The 15,706-nt window shown below is 33.5% G+C and overlaps 1 protein-coding gene and 1 non-coding gene across 4 annotated transcripts in view; one reads left to right on the top strand and one right to left on the bottom strand.

The window, feature by feature from the left end:
• Positions 1 to 15,706, top strand: part of Plpp1 (phospholipid phosphatase 1) — a 94,619-nt gene that overhangs the window by 35,414 nt on the left and 43,499 nt on the right. The window lies entirely within an intron of this gene.
• On the bottom strand, positions 1,109 to 1,182 carry Trnaa-cgc (transfer RNA alanine (anticodon CGC)). Its single transcript has one exon. It is a non-coding gene; the product is annotated as a tRNA-Ala (tRNA).

Here is a 15,706-nt window from a genome sequence, read left to right as displayed (position 1 = left end):
GTCTAGAGTATAGCAGATCAGGCCATATGTATTCTTTGACCTTCTGTCTCTTTCTTAGTCAGTTGGCTTCTCAGATACTTGACTTAAAATTTTAGTCTCTTAGCAATTCAGCAACCATGTTCTGCAACAGTACTGTCTGGATTTTTATTTCCATTGTGCCTCCAAATTGACTGTGAATAATAACCTAGTTCTTTGGTTTTCCAGTTCATGTATCTCAGTTCATTTTGCTTTTTCACTAGCAGATTTTTCCCCCTTGGTGGTCACCCTGAAGATGTGAAAGAGACTTGGATTTTACTGTGTTCCAAGATATATAAATATGTTTATTTATTAACAATTCTAATTTTTAAAAAATTTGTCAATGTATCTTTTTAAAATTTTACTTATTTATTTATTTACCATGCTGAGGATTGAACCCAGGGCCTCACACATGCCAGGCAAGGACTCTACCACTGAGCCACAGCTCTAGCCCTCAACAATTCTAATTTGATTGGATCCACTTATAGTATTAAAGGGGAGAAAATCTGGGATTTATTTAAGGAGTTACTTTTTCTTCAAAAGTAAATTCTGCCTTAACTGGCAACACCTATTTTAGCCATTAGGCTTATAAACAGTGTACAGGGAAACATTAAGTACTACCACTTACATAACAATAGTGTTACTGAACTTGCATGAAGTACAAAGTATTTGTTGTAACCATATTTTTTTTGAGCAATTGTCAGATAGTTAAAAAACCTCCTGTATTTGAGGAGATAATTGCTTGAGGATCAGAAAATTATTTCTAATTATTTGACTTGGTATATTTCATTGATTTCTTAATATTTAGTTAGAAAATTAATATATACTCATTTAAGAATTAGACCAAACTTATAAAGTAGAAAAGAGAAATAACTCTTTTAGTTCTATTACTTGAAGATAACTACTATTAATATTTCAATATTATTTCCTTTAGTGCAACCATTTTCATACTAAGAGCACACTACAGATTCAGTTTTGTGCCCTGTGTTATACTTTATGATATATTTTTGAAATAATTATGAGAAATAAATATGGAAGTATCAAGCAGTTTAAATGACCATTATAAGGCTAAATTATTATTATTGTTTTTTTTTTGCGGTACTGGGGATTGAACCCAGGGCCTTGTGCTTGCGAGGCAAACACTCTACCAACTGAGCTATATCCACAGCCTAGATTATATTTTTTAAAAAGGAAGACTTGGTATAAATCCTTGAGTTCCTAGATAGAATTCCTGTGAACTTGTTATTGAAGAGGATTGATCTGGAAAAGTATTTTAATGCAAACTTACTTATATTAAAAGAAATAAATATTTGTAGTATTTGTCCAGTTTCTGAGCCTTAACTGTGCTGATAGTTGTGGATTAACGTTGAGAGGATTCCTGCAAATTCGTTGAGTAGATTTGTTTAATCTTTATACATAACATAAGATGTAGTAGACTATTTTCTCTAAAATGAATGATTTATGTTTGATGTAACTTTATGCATACACTTTATAATTTGGATAAGCAGTAAAATTTTGGATGATAGAAAATCTACATTTCAAAGCAGTGACATTTAAAAATCTGAGGTCCTTAATCTTTTTTTTTTTTTTTTTTTTAAATGTATTAGCTAGCAAAAAAGGTGCCAGACTCAGAAGACTTTAGATTTCTGCATTATATGGCTCAAACTTTCTTTTCTGTTTTTGGTTTCAGTGATCCACTTTGGATTTGATACTCCCCACCCACCATACCTTTTGGCTTTCTGTAGGTCTACTTCTCCCTTTGCAGTTACCATACATTTAATTTTGCAAATTTTTACTTTTCTGGAAGAAGATAAATACTTGAATGTATGTGCAAACTTTGAGAGTAATGAGTTAACTCTGATAGTAACAATGAAGTTAGTGTTAAGTTTCAAATCTACATGTTATAATGAGTAAGTGTACTGTATCTAGGGTTTAACATTGGTTTGGTAATAGAAAACGCTTACCTATGTCTGACACGTTATTTTCAATTGACTTTAGTATTGACTGTGCTTTTCTTGGGTCTTAATTAATCTGTGGTATAAGCTTCTAGTACAAATGTTTTGCCTAAAATAATGGTATAGCCAGTGCTTTTTCATGACCAATATATAAAGAGATGGTGTATTATTCTTGGGACCTAAATTGCATTATTACAACTCAGAAATGCATGTGGATATATGTGAAAAAGTCCTAATCTCTTCAGATATCTTATAAATTAGTGAGAAATAGATGAATGGCCCAAAGAAAGTTAGTGGGAGGAAACAACTGCCAAGAAACACAAAAAAGATTTACTTTTTAATTTGTGTGTGTATGTATATGTGTGTATGTGCTAGAGATTGAACTCAGGGGTGCTTTACCACTGAGCTACATTCCCACCCCTTTTTATTTTTGAGACAGGGCCTCGCTAAGTTGCTGAGGCTGGCCTTGAACTTGTGATTTTCTTGCCTCTACCTCTATCTCCCAAGTCACTGAGATCATGGGTATGTGCCACCATACCTTGCTAATGTTCTTAAGAAATACAGAAATTTATTAAAGTAATACTGAGAAGACAGTTTGATCTGTCACATTAGCAGGGTTAAGAACCATCCTTAGCTTGTCATGCGTAGAAAAAAAGTATTCTTACAAGCCAGGCAGGACTGTAAATTGATATTAAAAATAATACATTGTTCGATTTAGAAATTATACTGGAAGTATTTTATACTAGGGAAGTAATAATAGTTTTATACAGAGAATATGCTACAAAAATGTTCATGGTAGCATTTCTTGCTTAATTTTGTGGTGGTGGAGATTAAACCCAGGACCTTGTACATGCTAAGCAAATGTTCTACCTTTGAACTACATCCCTGACCCTTTTAGTTTTGTTTTCAGACAGTCTCGCTGAGTTGCCCAGTCTGACCTTGAACTTGCAATCCTCTTGCCTCAGCCTCCTGAGTAGCTGGCATGTCAGGCACGCACCACTATGCCCAGCCAATAGCATTATTTTTTATAGCAGAAAATTAGAAATAAATTAATCTGGCTATAGGGGGGTTTAGTTATGCTTTATTTTAATGATGAAATACTTTATATTTTTTGTGATATTTATTGACATGAAAATTTTTTGTAATATATAAAGTGTAAGTGGAAAGGACAATAGTAATGGTTTTCTGAATAGTGGGTGGGTTTATTAGTATTTGAGATTATTTTCATTTTATCATTTATATTTTGTTTTTCCTCCCTCCTTTGAATGTACATTGCTTTTCAAACAATGAAACCTATTTTGGATCGAAAAAAACATTAAAAATTATCTCATTTTCATTTTGGTGTACTTAAAATTTACTGTTAAATATATACTAATTATCTCATAATGGTGGAAGCTTAATTGTTATGTATACATTTAGTTTCATCTGTCTCCTAGAAAGTGCCAACTGAAGTCATTCTAAATGATTATTCTGAAAAACACAGAAATGGAAATAGCCTTCTAAATCAAAATTTGAAATAATATAGTTTAAATTCTCCTTTTCAAGTGAAGTTATTTGTGTGCTAGCGTAAGAAAAAATGTAAGACTTTTACATACTATTGAGTGTGCATATTTTTTCTTGCATTGATTCCTCAGATTTTTTTATTGTGTTATTAGTATAATATATTAAGTAGATAATATCTACAACTTAATTTTCTTATTAAACACTTTTTAATGGACATCATGTGTTTATTTTATTTATTTTTATGCAATGCTGAGGTTTGAACCCAGTGCCTCACACATGCTAGGCAAGCATTCTGCCACTGATCAGGCTACAGCCCCTGTATCTACAAATTTAAATGATAAACTACAACTTCGAAAAATATTTTTCAGTTTTGGTAGTATAATTAGTCCTAATTTTTTAAAAAAATTTTACCCTTTATTAACACCTGAGGGTGGGAGGAATACAGGATAGAATTTTTGAATTGAATCGGTGGAGAATACTCTGTGAAGTTGGAGATTGGATAATATTTGGAAAGATGAGAGAGAGTATTTACTAGGGGTATATGGATTTTCTGAAGTTCTTTGTTTTTGGTACATATGTTGAAAAATAATATTTTCCCAAAGCAGATAAATGAGGTTCAATTTTATTATTTCAAGATGCTTACATAGAGATAAGAAGTTGGTTAATAAAAAATAAGGAATGCATGTGGTCATGTTTATTTTTCTAAGATATAAAGTAATAATACAAGTAAAATGTTGTTTATGGCAAAAGAGGCTTTGGAATTTTACCCTATGCCATGGCAGAGGGCATTGGTATTTGTGGGTTTTATGGCTTGGTAAGTCTCTCTGCTATCCTATCCTGTACTGGTCCAGGAAGCTGGTATCCAGACCAGCTTATTGCCCACATTTGGATTTCTTCCTTCCAACAATGAGATAAAACCAGATGCATCCTTCAGTGATTTGCTATGATCATAGACGTTTTCTTGTTTAAAACTTTCTCTTCTTCCTGGTTTCCATGATGTAGGTGCTGTACTGCTGTGACCTGGTAGACAATAAGTTTCACTAGGAGTAGGGATGGCTTGTTTTGTTCACTGTCATATCCTTAGAGCCAGGTACAGTGCTTAGCATGTAATAGGTATTTAATAAAACAAAGATAGAAAAATTTAATGAAAAACTGTGTAGTGTGAAATAGAGTAGGATTGTTGTTAGTGTTTGATCAAAAGCTACCATGAAAATTCAGATTGATTCTTTGGAAATACATGAATTCATTGGAAATATATTTCCAAAGTTATCTCTTAATATCAGATAACTCATTAAAACAGCTTTTCAGGAAAAACATGGGATACTGTTATATTGAATTTGTTTCCTTACTAGAGATATCTAAATTGGGGAAATGCCTATTAGAATTGAAGAAATATCATACTATGAAAGTTAGTTTCTTAGGTCGAAAACAAGTTTTATTTTCTCATTTACTTATTTCCATGTGGAACTACATTTTCTATGTTCATCATTGTGGTAAATACTCATTCTGTAAGTTCTAATGAATAATTGTCCCAGTGCTGGTTCTTTGTATAACTATGTCATAAGATGAAGTAATACCAGATGCATTCATTTCTCAGTTATTTGCTAGATAATCATGGACATTTTGTTTAAAACTTTGCTTTACATGAGATCCTTGGGTAGAGGTAATGGTAGAATTAACTATCTTTTTGACATAAAAATATACTGAATGCTTAGATTTGGTATATTTAAGTATTTGCCATATGTATATTTTATAGAACACTTGAATATTTTGATAAATTTTACTTTATATCAGATGAACTTAATAGAAAGAAACATCATGTAACTATGTAAGTATGTACTATTAATGAGAATGGAAACTTTATTAGTTTTACCTAGCCAAACTCACTAAATCCTATGATTTTTTCCAAATGGTGTAATTTGTTAAGGGAAATACCTGCTCATAAAGGCTTCTTTAAAAGCCCTTTACTTGCCTGGACATAGTAGCATATGCTTGTAATCCCAGCAACTCCAGAGGCTGAGGCAGGAGGATCGAAAATTCAAGACCAGCCTCAGGAACTTAACAAGACCCTATCTCAAAATTAAAACAAAACAAAACAAAACAAAAAAAACCAAAAAACAAAGGGCTGGGGCTGTAGTTCAGTGGTAAAGCTTCCTTGGGTTCAATCTCCAGTACCACCTCCCTCCACCCCCACCCCGGCCAAAAAAATAAATAAATAATAAAGAAGTGCATTGGTGCTCATCTGGTAGTCCCAAGTACTCTGGAGGTAAATATGGGAGGATAACTTGAGCCCAGGAGTTCACAAGCAACCAGGGCAACATAGTGAGAATATATTCTCAAAAAATAAAACACAAACAAGCAGAAGTTTTTTGAGTTACACAGTAGTTTCAGCACATGTTAGGGAATGCCTCTGCTAAGGTCGATGGTTAAGACCTGTTACCTCATATGCTGCATTCAGCTCTACTACTTTTCTACTGCACATATCTTGACATATGTGGATTTGGATTGGTTAAATGTTATTCTTAGTTGGGAATTCTGACTTTCTTTTTTTTAAGAAACCCTCAAAGCTATTTCTACTAAATAAGTTTCATCTTTGAATTATATATAAGAAGATAGTTGAAATGAAATTTTCAGTTTGCTACTACCAGGAATTAAATCTTCTTGCCACCCACACTTGTAGTCTGAGTTACATTCCATCCCTTCCCACTTTTCCAAGCAAAAGTGACATAATATCTTTATTTGTTGAACAAATACTGTTGGAAAAATGGACAAAATAAAATATATTTTTGATGAATATAATAGATTAATATGCACCTATTTTAAAATATATGAGAAACAAAATTTTTTTCCATTAATTCCTAATCTTTGTACACAACAAGATAAATCTTTTTTCCTTTTACAAACCTATGATCTATTAATATACAAAAAACAAATATAAAGTATTTGTATATTTCTGTTGTGGACCAGAGTGTGAATACAGAGCATCTCAGTATTAATTATTTTAGGAATATCTTCTGTTAGGTAAAAGTGAAATGAAGGAGTATGTGTGAATATTTCCTGATTTTACTTTCCCCTTTTCATAAATGCAATTTTGAAAATTCTAGCTGAGGATGCTATGCACTTTACATTTTTTTAGGTTCTGAGAAATTGGTTAAACTTTTGGCATTATTTGAAATTTTTTTGTAATTGAATAAAGCTGTATGTTGGGTCTAGCAGTGAGTTTTTGGATTCAACAGCAAAGGCATGATCTGTGAAGGAGATAGTTGATAAGTTGGACTTAACTAAAATTTAAAACTTCTAATCCATAAAAGGTACTGTTCAGAGAATGAAAAAAACAAGCCACAAACTGGGAGAAAGTATTTTAACACCTGATAAAAGATTAGTATCCAAAATACACAAAGATTAGTATCCAAAATACACAATAATAAACAACCCAGTTAAAAATGGGGCAAAAGATCTGAAGATACCTCTTCAGAGAAGATGTACAAACAGCAAGTAAGCATATGAAAAGATAGTAATCATATATTATTAGAAATTACAAATTATAACAACAGTGCACATATTAGAAAAACAATAACAATGATGACACCAAATGCTAGTGCGGAAGATGAGAAATAACAGGAATTCTCATTTATTGCTGGTGGAAATGTAAAATGGCATAGTTAACTTTGGAAGACAGGTTGGCAATTTCATATAAACCTAAACATAGTCTTGACCATATGATCCAGCAGTTATTCTGGGTATTTACCCAAACGAGTTGAAAACTTACATCTACACAAAAAATTGCACATGAGTATCTATAGCATCTTTATTTGTAGTTACCAAAACTTCAAAGCAACCAGGATGCCCTTCAGTAGATGAATGGATAAAGGAACTGTACGTGTGTATTCAATAGGATATTGATGTTCAGCAATAAAAAGGAAAGCTATTAAGCCATGAAAAGACAAGGAAGAACCTTAAATGCATGTTGCTAAATGAAAGAAGCTAATCTGAAAAGACAGAATATGGGGTGATTCAAATTAAGACCTTTTAGAAAAGGTAAGACTAAAGAGATCATAAAAAGATCAGCAGTTATCAGGTTAAGGGAGGATAGAAGAATGAATAGGCAGAGCACAGAGAATTTTTAGGGCAGTGTAACTATTCTGTATGACACTGTAATGGTAGGTATAGGAGACTACAAAGAATAAAAACTGATGTAAACTATGGATTTGAGTGAATAACAATGTATTGATATGGGTTTCTTAATTATAACAAAGGTACCACAGCAATGCAAGATGTTTATAATAATGGAAACTGAGCAGTAGTGATGGTGGAGAGGGAGTATATGTGAACCTTGTTCTTTCTGCTCAGTTTTTCTGTGAACCTAAGAATGCTCAAAAAATGAAAGTGAGAGGTGGGGTTGTATGTAGCTCAGTAATAGAGCAGTTGCCTAGTATGTGTGAGGCCCTAAGTTTGATAACCAGCATTAGCAAACAAAACAAAATAAAAAATAAAAAGAACAACAACAACAAAAAAAGTGACAAATTGGCAACTGGGGGTATAGCTCAGTAGAGCACTGGCCTAGCATTCTAGGATCAATCCCAGAATAGACCATAGACACACACAAAGTGAATTTAAACACAAAGTGAAATTTTTTTAATAAAAAATTAATTTGTTTATATAGTCTGATAGATAATATGTCAATGCTGTTTTGCTAATAATAATGATTGCTTCAAATGATTCACCTCAATGAATATTAATATCATTAAGTGCTAGAAATAAAATTATTAAATAATAGATAAAAAAGTAGTTTTAGAGCTGTGCTTCATATAACTTGTTAGTTAACTAATTTTATAAGTGTGTGTATTTTGACCTGAGGTCATTGGTGGTTCTTCTCTTCCTTTTTTTAAAGTAATGTTGGGGATTGAACCCCAGACCTTGTGCATGCTAGGTAAGTGCTTTCCCACTGAACTGTGCCACACCCTCACTGGGTCTTACCAAAGAGAAGGAGTTTAAGATTGCTTGATGGTTTAATAAATAAAATAAACTTTTATTTATAGGATAATTTAGTGAAGACAAATTTAGAAAACATGATAGCACTTACAAATTCTGTGTTTTTTAGTTTGTATATTGGGGAAAAAAACTTATAAAGAACCAAAATCTTGTAGTATTCATTAGTCCTATAATTAAGAAAATGTATGCATGGTGTACTTAGTGTATTTTATGTACGGGACTATTATTACTATTTCAGATTTTATTATGCAATAGACCTTTAAAAAATTAAAACCCTTTGACTCTCTGAAAAACAAAAAATTGGAGTTGAATTAAAGTATCCTTACATAGTGAAGAGTTTATCCAAATACAAGTTCACAGTTCATTGTCTGAAACACTTAGAGCCATAAATTCTGGAATTTTCCAAATGTTATGTGATTCGTATACCTTCTGTAACAGCCCTCAGCAGGGTCTAGGATAGTACCTCATTAACAGACCTTAGTATTTATACTGTAAAATGTGACTGATCATAGTAAGTGGGGTGAAGTTTATGATCATTCTTTCATTTATTCAAGGTAGATCTTGATATGAGATAATTTCAGAGTGGGTTTTAGTGCCAAATGTTATTATTATTTTTTTTAATGGGATTTTGAGGGCTCTAGGTCCTTAAATAAGGGATTCTGGGCCTTTTAATAAAAGCTTGTTTAAAATTATTTTCTTAGTCATATTTTGTGGTTACTTTTAGCAACTTAAAAAAACAAATTTAGGTTTTTGTTTTTTTTTTTTGGTACTAGGAATTGAACTCAGTGGGGGCGGAGGGGCATTTAACCTCTGAGCTACATTTCCAGCCCTTTTTTGTATTTTTTATTTAGAGACAAGGTCTCACTGAGTTGTTTAGCACCTCACTAAGTTGCTGAGGCTGGCTTTTAACTCTCAATCCTCCTGCCTTAGCCTCCTGAGCCACTGGGATTGCAGGTGTGCACCACCGTGCCCACCCTCCCAAATTTAGTTTTGATTGAAGAGCAGGATTATGGTTGAAACTATAAGCTGAGAATTACTTGAATGGGGTTACCTCTTTTATGAATTTGAGTGCAAGATTGGTGATGTAAACCATAAGAAATAAGCATGTCCAATGCAGTGCTTTTGAATATATTTTATTCAATAATTATAAAGTGTGAGCAAAAATAGTGTCCTGGAAAGAAGCCACTTCCAGCATAGCTACAAACACAAATAACTTGTGTTGCACGTCAGTCTCTTCAGAGTACCACTCAGTATTCCATTTTAGCCAAATTCCTTTGTGTTCCATTTTTAAGAATTAATATATCTTTCTACTATTTTTGTCAGTTATCTTTAAACTTTTGCATTTGGAATGACAAGGAGATGAGGTCTTAAGAATGGCAATTTTTTTTGCTTTATTATGAACCTGTGTTTCCTGCATAAGAAATAGAATTCTGTATTATTTGTAGAAAGAAAACTTCTTGTACATCTGCTTTCGAACTATTGAGTAATCAACACCAGCTGAGAGCATTGTATTAGAGCAACCTACTTTTTGGAGGAGATACCCAGTTGCTGTCTTTCTGGTATGGGGGTAGGTAGCAACAGTGAAGAATTTTTAGTAAGATGATTTTCCAGTGGCTCTTGTGCCTTAGAGGGTTGTGTGGGAGTAGATCTTGTTATATCTGAGGAAACTAGCAGGGCATTAGTGACTTACTGATTTTTCTTAGTAAAACACATGGGAGTTTTGAAATACAATATAATACTAGTATTTATTTAAATATGTACCAGTGTTTAAGCAGATAAATGATTTACTTCAGTGTTAATCTTCTGACATATCTAAAAAACATTCTTTTGAGACTTGTCAGACTTTGAGAGGAAAAAATGAGATTTCTATCAAATTAATTTCTCTATAACTTAAAGGATTAAACCCTTATTTAATTTTGTAGCAGATTACTTTTTTCCCCAGTATGGAAAGTAACTCCATTCCAAGGGACCTGGTAAGAAAATCACTGGGCAAGGAAGTGGACGACTGGAAAGGCGCCCATTTTGTGTGACTATATAATGTTGCTGTTCCCCTTGAAAATGTTAAGTGAAATTAGCCAGTGCCCAAAAACCAAAGGCCGAATGTTCTCTCTTATATGTGGATGCTGACACACAATAAGGGGTGGAGTGAAATAGAAGTTCATTGGATTAGACAAAGGGGAATGAAGGGAAGGGAGAGGAGATGGGAATCAGAAAGATAGTAGAAATAAATTGGACATAACTTTCCTATGAATACATGACCAGTGAAACTCCTTATCATGTACAACCACAAGAATGGGATCCTGGTTGGAATAAGGTATATTCCATGTATGTCAAAATACACTCTACTGTCATGTATATCTAAAAAGAACATTTAAAAAAATAAAAATAAATGAAAATGTAATCTGGACACCCGTTTTAGAAGTTTTGTGCAAATATATGAACAGAGAGGACTGTGTTCTTTTGTTTGAGTGCTATTTACAAAGTATTATGGTGGATATGTAGAGATTCTATTATGACAAGTCTCTGAGGTAGTAGGTATGTCTTTTATAGCTTTTAAGTGGCTATAAAGTTCTGAAAATTCTGAAGAGCTGATCATTTTCTGAATCCTCATAGAAAAGCTACCACTTTTCTTAGTTGTTAATTCTGCAGATATGGTGCCTGTACTCCAAATGTTCACTGTTGTGGAGTAATTAGCTGATGCTGTCAACCTCTGGAGATACAAGCCAGTATTACTCTGTCATGTGTATATGCTCTTAAGTATCCAGAACCCTGCAAGGCCCAAAGCAGCTAGTTTAATTGTTCCTTTCTTATCAATCAATAGATGTTGAAGTTTTAAGTCTCTGTGAAGAACACTTCTAGAATGACAAAAACACAATCCTCAAATATTCAAGATTCTTGAGATTCATGGAAAGGAATTCACAGATGAGATATAACCTGGAATCCTACATAAGCACCTTGAAGATGATGGATGATTCAAGTTTGTTCCCTGCCTGCCACTCCCCCCTCAGTCCCTCGCATTGGTGCTGGGGAATTGAACAACCTGGGGTCTTATTTATACAAAGTATGTGCTCTACCACTAAGATATACCCCCAGCCACAGAGTTCTTTTTAGTAGAGAAATTTTCAAAATTGCAGTATGGGGAACCCATTCCTCTTTACTTTCTAGTGTGATAGTCTTCATATCTGCCCTTATATGTAACCCTATAGGGACCATTTTCCAATTTTCTCTATTTTGATATTGTCTTCCATTGTAACTCATTCAGTAGGAATGATAGGTCCTGGCTTCTTAGCTCACAGTGGCAACTACCATTTTTGCATTCCCCTTAATTCAGTCTCTTTAGACTAGCCCCCGCAACACACACTTTAACTCACAATATTGCCCTTGAGTCCTATCTTGTATGCATCAGTAGTTCCTCTTAGTGCTGAGAAGTGCCCCATTTTATGAATGTATCACTGTATATTTGTTGAAGGGCATCTTGGTTCTTTGCTAGTTTTTGGCTATTACAAATAAAACTCTATGAACATATTTTGAATGCACATAGTTGTAATTGTTCTTGGGTAGATATCCAGGAATGAGTGGGCTGGGGATATAGCTCGGTTGGTAGAGTGCTTGCCTTGCAAGCACAAGGCCCTGGGTTCAATCCCCAGCACTGCACAAAAAAAAAAAAAAAAAAAAAAGATATCCAGGAAATTTTTTTTTTTTTTTTTTGGTAAATGTAAGTTTAAATTTTAAGAAACTGCCAAACTTTTTGACTGTGGCTAACTCAAATTTGTTTTCTCACTAGTAATGTATAAAAGTTCTGCATTCTACCAGCACTAGTATTCTCTGTAACCCCCTACCACCCCCACACCCTCCCACCCCCGCCTGGGCCATTCTAATAGATGTTTAGTAAATATCTAACTGGGCCCCTTATGTACCTTTCTCAAATGACTACCGAATGCTGAACATCTTTTATGTGCTTTACTTGCTATCCATGTATCCTCTTTGATAAAGTCTGTTTCTCCCAATTTGTGGTTTTTCATTCTCTTAAATTTGTGTGTGTGTGTGTGTGTGTGTGTGTGTGTGTGTATACACACACGTATACCCCCCTTTTTTGGTTCTGGGAATTGAGCCCAGGGCCTTACACATACTAGGTAAGAGCTCTACCGCTGAGCTGCATCCCCAGCTTCTCTACCCATTTAAAATTTTATTTTGAAATGGGGTCTTACTAAGATGCCTTTCAAAACTTCCTGCCTCAGCCTTCCTAATAGGTGAGATTATGGATGTGTACCACCATGCCCAACTTAAATTTGTCTTTTGAGAGCAGAAGTTTTTAAATTTGAATGATTCAAGTTTATCAATATTTTTTTCTTTTATGATTGTGATTTTGGTATCATGTGTAAGAATTCTTTGTCTAACCCTAGATTATAAAGATGTTTTTGTTTTTCTGAAAGTTCTGTAGTTTTTAGTTTTATACTTAGGTTTATGACCCATTTGTGTTGAATTTTATGTAAGATGTGCAAGGTACTTTTTTTTTTTTGCCTACGTATGACCAATTGTTCCAATTGAGAACTGATTCCTTGGAATTTTTCCTGGTTTTAATTCTACTTTAATAATGACTGATTTTTTTTTCATTGTTCTCTATAAGAGTCTTCTTTTCTCCCTGACCTTTTAATTTTTTTAATATATATATTTTTAGTTGTAGGTGGACACTACCTTTATTTTATTTTTATGTATTGCTAGGGATAGAACCCAGGGCCTCACATGTGCTAGGCAAGTGTGCTACCACTGAGCCACAACCCCAGCCCCGACCTTTTAATTTGAAGTGCTCTGGGGATCAGTGCTTGGATCCTTTTTTCTCCTCTTACTATACTTAATCCCTTGGTAATCTCATCTGTTTTCATGGCTGTTATACCATTTCTGTGCAAAATTTATATCTTTAGTTTGAACTTCTCCCAACTTTGCAGACTTTACATCCATTGCCTACTTGATGTCTCTACTAATAGGCACTTCAAACTACTTATTCAAGATTGAATTGTGAGATCTATCCTGGCTGCTTGTTCCATCTCCAGTCTTCCCCATCTCAGTTAATGCAACTTTAAATTTCTGGATACTCAAGTGGAAAACCTGGGGTCATTGTGCTAGGTCTTTCTTTCACCCACAACTTGTGCCTTATACAAGAGTAGAAATTCATTTAATTGTTGAATTGAATGAGTACTTCTTGGTTAAACACATGGTGCTCAGGGTATTAAGATCTTGCTGTTCTAGTTGAGTTATAAACTTTTATAATAAAATACCCCTTATTTGACAAAAGTAACAATTATTTTAAGTTTCTTGAATGCATAAGACTTCTATTATAGATGGAGTTCCTTAGCCTTTTGGTCTGTATACTGAATTGAATTTAATTGTCCTTATTACCAAATTATTAAATAATTATTAAATATTACTAAATATTAAACTGTTTCAGAGGTCTTTAAGATATGGCGAAAGAGTTTTTAAATAGGGAAATGTTCTGTCTTTAGTTTATATAATTTGCATTATAGGTCAGAAAATTTTTTTTTTTTTTTTTTACAGAAAAGCCAACTTATTACATTAGCTGGTTTTATGAGAGATTACATATTATATATTAATGGTCTACCAATAGCAATTCCCATCTGCTGTCAACATTTCAAAAAATGGAAGTTTTATACAAATAAATTTTTTAAAATGTTGCTTGTTCTTTACTTTCTAAATCATACTCTTTCACACATTGACTCCTGAAATACATATAAACATTATTTTATGATAAGACAGAATATCTACATTATCTCAACTACACAAAAAAGAAAACAGGACCAAAATAATGTTAAGGGACTTCCTTAGTTAAAACTACAAAACTAAGTATATATATGTAAATATATATTTAAATCCCTGCATTCCCATTCTTTTTATTTTTTTTCAGCTAAATTTTATACAGATAATATCTGCTCTTATAATTTCCACTCAGATTAAAGGCATCACTACCCTGTCACTCAAGCCAAATCTCCTTCTCCTTTACCAGCCACCCACCTCTAATAATCAAGTGTTAACAAGACATTGTCCCAAATTTCTCTGGAACAGATCTCTTCATTAGTTTCCTTTTGCAAGTCCATTTCTTCATAAGTCTGTTATGTGAGATTTTAATTGCTCTATCACAGTTTTTTTTCTTCAGTCAGTGGTGCAGCTCCAGGTCTGTTTGCTTTTATAGTTCTTGTATCATGGTCATAGTCTTATTCAAAGTAGCATAAATGTGGCTCTTAGTCTCTTTCTGCTCAACAGCAACTGGTTTAAAACATGCATATAAAGTTCGATAGTGAGACTTCATCTCAGACAAATCCTTTAAGACTGTAACTGGATTTTTCTGACAGCCCACTAGTAAGGAATTGTAATTAAAAACCAAAGAGGAGCCAGACATGGTGATTTCAGTGACTGGAGATGCTGAGGCAGGAGAATCTCACGTTCAGGGTCTCACAATTTAGTGAGACTCCCAAAACTTGTATACCTCAATGCTCACAGCCATTTCATTCATAACAGGCAAAACATGGAGACCCAAAGTCCGTAATCATCAATTCCAGCTTATCAACCTCTGCCTCCATGTTAAATAGTCGACATTCCTCAGATAATTATTTTTCAATTAAAAAAAAAAAACTTGTCTCTAAGTCAAGGGTAATATTAAGCCCTAAGTTTCCAACTCTGAACATAATTATTTCAAAGTTACCATAAGTACTATATTTGTTGCTTAATTTAGGCTTTTATAGATGTTCCTCATCTGGGATGATTGGGAAAATGGGTTAATGAGGTACACTCCATGTCTCATGAGAGTACATCAAACCTAAGGTCACTCTGAATTGTATACAAGAAAGGAAGCACATTCATGCTTTAAGTAATAAAGAAATGTAATAGTCCAGGCAGTCTTTTAGTTATATAGTACCATGGTCTTTTTTCCCATCTCTTCTTAATAAATTATGTTTTTTTCTGATTCCTTCTGATTCCTGACCTGTTTCTTCATGTTATCTCTATGTACACCAGTGCATTTCAGTTTTTGCATGAACTGAGCAGCACCTGGACAGGTTTTCAAGCAGTCATCAGAGTGACTTTCATTTTCTTAAATGTAAGTAGAAATAAAACTAAAGCTTTGGCCCTTTTTTTTTTTTTTTTTTTTTAAACTGTCACCATGATTATATTTTGCGTACTTACATCTTTTGACAACTTTTATTTTTCTTTTATCTCTTCCCCACTTCACC

The sequence above is a fragment of the Sciurus carolinensis genome, chromosome 6 (genome assembly GCF_902686445.1).
Source record: "Sciurus carolinensis chromosome 6, mSciCar1.2, whole genome shotgun sequence".
In the NCBI taxonomy this organism is placed as follows: Eukaryota; Metazoa; Chordata; class Mammalia; order Rodentia; family Sciuridae; genus Sciurus; species Sciurus carolinensis.
The sequence above is the reverse complement of the archived record's forward strand: the minus strand, read 5'-3'. Positions and strand labels throughout refer to the sequence as shown.